Source organism: Pithys albifrons, chromosome 29 (genome assembly GCF_047495875.1).
Source record: "Pithys albifrons albifrons isolate INPA30051 chromosome 29, PitAlb_v1, whole genome shotgun sequence".
Lineage (NCBI taxonomy): Eukaryota > Metazoa > Chordata > Aves > Passeriformes > Thamnophilidae > Pithys > Pithys albifrons.
In genome coordinates, this window is record NC_092486.1 from 51,119 (window position 1) to 56,300 (window position 5,182).

Genomic DNA, 5,182 nt, shown 5'->3' on the forward strand with positions numbered 1-5,182 from the left:
GCCTTGCTGTGCAAACAACATTTTGCAAAGCAGAATTAAAGATTTCACAGAGCTGGGGGTTTTGGTCTCTTTTCTCTTTCACAGCTCCCTTATGCAGCACTTTATTAGGAAGCCTGGTGAGCCACAGGATTTCAGCTGTGTTAGACGTGCAAACAAGTCCCTGTTTTAGAAGCTTTGAGGAAACTACTTAAATGAAGTTCTACTGAGATCCAGCCTGTCCATGGCAGCTTCCCATCCATCCTGGGAAACCGGGCAGGGCCCCCACTGAATCCCTTCTGCACTGGCCTAGCTTTTTCTGCCTGGAGAGATGCTGCAGCAGCACTTGGCCATGAGTGCCAGGCATTAATCCATAGGGACAGTTAAATCCACGATCGCTGCCGGGCTCTTTGCAGCTGTGCTGGTTTAAAGGTGAACCAGCAGGGGAAATGAACTCACCACGAGAGAGATTATAAGTCAGACCTAAAATTTAATAATAATATTACAATAACAACACTGACACACAAGGGAAATTGCTTTCAACTCACAAAACCCCAGCAGTATAACCCAGTGTCCTGGGGCACAAACCCAAGGGGGTTTGTTTGCCCTTGTGCTGAGACCCCTGTGGTTCCCCCAAGTCCAGAGCAAAAGGAAAAGAAAAACCTGTTGGTGCAGGCGAGGGCTGTGGTCTGGTCAAGAGCGGGGATCTCCTCCTGTCAAGGTCCTGCTGCTGCTCTGGATCCGACGAGAGGTTCCCGAGGTCTTCTTACCCACCACTTATGTACCCTCAGGGAGCTCTCAGTCCCTCCCCCTGGGCGGGGACTCACACAATGGGTGATTAACTCTGGGAGCCAGGGGGTGTTGAGCTGTTGATGGCCCATTAGCAGCTCCGCCCCCCTCAGGCTGGGTGTGAAGGTGATAGTGGCTCCCTGGGCAGCTGCTGCTAATGGCCCATTGACCTTGGGGAATGAATAGAGGGGGTAGAATACACAGCTTTGATCACCCCCACACAGGGTTAGCTGGTCCCTCCTGCTGAACTAGGACATTATCCACCCCTTATTCTACTCCATCTAGTCATTCCCAAATTAATCCCCTTTTTACCTATACATACATATATATACACATATATACAATGAAACATTACAAACTCTTCTCGCTCAAAATTAGGTCCCCTTGTGGTACACAACGTGTTTCTCCATCTTTTTGCATTACCCACCAAGTGCAACCAGGTCCTTGAGCAAAGACAATCCCTCGGATGGGTTTGCCTTTGTTTGAGGTGGGACTCACCCAAACAGTCTTTCCTAACATACCTCTCATATGGACCACAGGGACTTTATCTCCATCTACAGTATTCAAGTGCTCTGATTGGGCAGGGCCAGCTCGATTGATGGAGCCTCGGGTGTTGACCAACCAGGTGGCCTTTGCCAAATGCAGCTCCCAGTGTTTGAAAGTTCCCCCACCCAACACCTTTAGGGTGGTTTTCAGCAGTCCATTACATTGCTCAACTTTCCCGGCAGCTGGAGCATGGTAGGGGATATGATACACCCACTCAATGCCGTGCTCTCTGGCCCAGGTGTCTATGAGGCTGTTCTTGAAGTGGGTGCCGTTGTCAGACTCTATTCTCTCTGGGGTGCCGTGTCTCCACAGGACTTGTTTCTCAAGGCCCAGGATGGTGTTCCGGGCAGTGGCGTGAGATATGGGGTGTGTCTCCAGCCATCCAGTGGTTGCCTCTACCATGGTCAGCACGTAGCGCTTGCCTTGGCGTGTTTGGGGAAGTGTGATGGAGTCAACTTGCCAGGCTTCCCCATACCTGTATTTCGCCCACCATCCACCATACCACAGAGGCTTCACCTGCCTGGCCTGCTTGATGGCAGCACATGTGTCACAGTCATGGATAACCTGTGAGACTCTGTCCATGGTTAGATCCACCCCTCGGTCACGAGCCCATCTGTATGTCGCATCTCTGCCCTGATGACCAGAGGCATCATGGGCCCATCGGGCTAGAAACAATTCACCTTTATGCTGCCAATCCAGATCTACCTGAGAGACTTCAATCCTGGCAGCTCGATCCACCTGCTCGTTGTTACGATGCTCCTCATTAGCCCGGCTCTTGGGTACATGAGCATCTACGTGACGGACCTTCACACTCAGCTTCTCTACCCGGGCAGGGATGTCCTGCCACATCTCAGCCGCCCAGATGGGTTTCCCTTTGCGCTGCCAGCCGGCCTTTCTCCAACGCTCCAGCCATCCCCACAGAGCACTGGCCACCATCCACGAGTCAGTGTAGAGGTAGAGTCTTGGCCACTTCTCTCGTTCGGCGATATCCAAGGCCAGCTGAACAGCTTTCAGCTCTGCAACCTGACTTGATCCACCTTGTCCTTCAGTCGCTTCTGCAACTCGACGTGTAGGACTCCATACAGCTGCTTTCCATTTCCGGCCTGTCCCTACAATGTGGCAGGAGCCATCTGTGAAGAGACCATATCGCTTCTCCTCTTCTGGTAGCTGGTTATATGGTGGGGCCTCCTCAGCTCGTGTCACCTGCTCCTCTTCTTCTTCAGAGGACAATCTGAAACTCTCACCTTCCGGCCAGTTGGTGATGATTTCCAAAATCCCAGGGCGATTAGGATTCCCTGTCTGGGTTCGCTGCGTGATCAGAGCGATCCACTTACTCCATGTGGCATCAGTGGCATGATGGGTAGAAGGAGCTTTTCCTTTGAACATCCAGCCCAACACTGGTAGTCGGGGTGCCAGGATGAGCTGTGCCTCAGTGCCAATCACTTCTGAGGCAGCTCGAACTCCTTCATAAGCTGCCAGGATCTCTTTCTCAGTTGGGGTGTAGCTGGCCTCAGATCCTTTGTATCCCCGACTCCAGAATCCCAGCGGTCGTCCTCGAGTCTCCTCAGGTACTTTCTGCCAGAGGCTCCAGGATGGGCCATTCTCCCCAGCTGCAGTGTAGAGCACATTCTTCACATCCTGTCCTGTCCTGACTGGCCCAAGGGCTACTGTGTGGGTAATCTCCTGTTTAATCTGCTCAAAGGCTTGTTGTTGTTCAGGCCCCCACTGGAAATCATTTTTCTTCCATGTCACAAGGTAGAGAGGGCTTACAATCTGACTGTACTCTGGGATATGCATCCTCCAAAAGCCCACGGCACCTAGGAAAGCCTGAGTTTCCTTCTTGCTGGTCGGTGGGGACATAGCTGCTATTTTGCTGATCACTTCTGTTGGAATCTGGCGACGCCCGTCTTGCCACTTCACTCCTAGGAACTGAATTTCCTGAGCAGGTCCCTTGACCTTACTGCGTTTAATGGTAAAACCAGCTCTGAGGAGAATCTGGATTATCTTCTTTCCTTTCTCAAAAACCTCCCCTGCTGTGTTCCCCCATACAATGATGTACTGTAGGTGTTCTGGAGCCTCACCCTTTTCCAATGCAGTCTGGATCAGTCCATGGCAAATGGTGGGACTGTGTTTCCACCCCTGGGGCAGTCGATTCCAGGGGTACTGCACCCCCTTCCAGGTGAAAGCGAACTGTGGCCTGCACTCTGCTGCCAACGGAATGGAGAAAAAGGCATTGGCAATGTCGATGGTGGCACCACTTGGCTGCCTTGGACTCCAGCTCATACTGAAGCTCCAGCATGTCCGGCACGGTGGCACTCAGGGGGGGTGTGACCTCATTGAGACCACGGTAATCCACCGTCAGCCTCCACTCTCCACTGGACTTTCGTACTGGCCATATGGGGCTATTAAAGGGTGAGTGAGTCTTGCTGACCACCCCTTGGCTCTCCAGCTCACGAACCATCTTGTGTATGGGGGTCACAGAGTCTCGGTCAGTGCGGTATTGCCGACGGTGCACTGTGGCTGTGGCCAGCGGTACCAATTGTTCTTCAACTTTCAGCAGTCCCACAGCAGAAGGGTCCTCTGAGAGGCCAGGCAAGGTGCTCAGCTGTCTGATTTCCTCTGTCTCCACAGCAGCTATGCCAAAGGCCCAACGCAGTCCCTTGGGGTCTTTGAAATACCCACTCCTCAGGTAGTCTGTGGCAAGGATACACGGGGCTTCTGGACCAGTCACAATGGGGTGTCTGTGCCATTCCTTCCCAGTCAAGCTGACTTCAGCTTCCAGTACAGTCAGCTGTTGGGATCCCCCTGTCACCCCAGAAATAGAGATGGATTCTGCCCCGACGTATCCTGATGGCATCAACGTGCATTGTGCACCAGTGTCCACTAAAGCTTTGTATTTCTGTGGGTCTGATGAGCCAGGCCACCGAATCCACACAGTCCAATAAACCCGATTGTCCCTCTCCTCTACCTGGCTAGAGGCAGGCCCCCCTAGTTCTGGTCATGGTATTCACTGCGCTCTCCCTGTGAATATGACCGGGAGGTTCCTACAAGAGGATCGAGCATGACATCATCATTCCTATACTGTCTGGAGCCTTGCCCACGAGAGACCAGAGCAGCCTTCAACCTTGAAGAATTCCCTGTGTTAGTTGTGCCTCTTTGCAATTCACATACCCGAGCTGCTAAGGAAGAGGTGGGTTTCCCATCCCACTTCCTCATATCTTCTCCATGCTCATGGAGGTAAAACCACAGATTGCCACGTGGAGTGTACCCTTTCTCCTTAGCTGGAGGACGCCTGGTCCTGATGGCAGAGACTCTCGTTTGTTCTGGAGAGATATGGAAGAGTCCTTCCTTAATCTTCTCTTCCAGTTCAGCCAGTTTTGTTTCCACAGCTGAGACGTGGGCTCGTAATGGAGCAGTGACAGTGTCTTCATAAATCCTGAGTTTGCTGACCAGTGCCCCCACCTTGTCCTCTCCTTCTCTCCACTGCAACGTTGGGAGGTAGCGAGAATACATTTCTGGCCCAAGCTGTGCAAATTTTAACCACATCTGGGACGTGCACTGGACACCATCTGGACTTTTAGGGAATCTCTCATCCTCTGAAAAGATTATCTCCAGTATGGCCAGTTCCCTTAAGCACCGGATACCTTGTTCCATCGTGTTCCACTGTCCTTGCTGTACGTGGAGGTCCTCCTTACAAAGATATCTCTCCCTCACACTTGACAACAGTCGCCGCCAGAGGCTGAGAGTTTCCTGCCTCTTTCCAATGCCCTGATCAATGACAACATCTCGAGACAGGGATCCCACCTGCCTTGCCTCACTCCCCTCTAGAATTGTATCATTGGCTGTGGCATCCCAGATTTGGAGCAGCCAG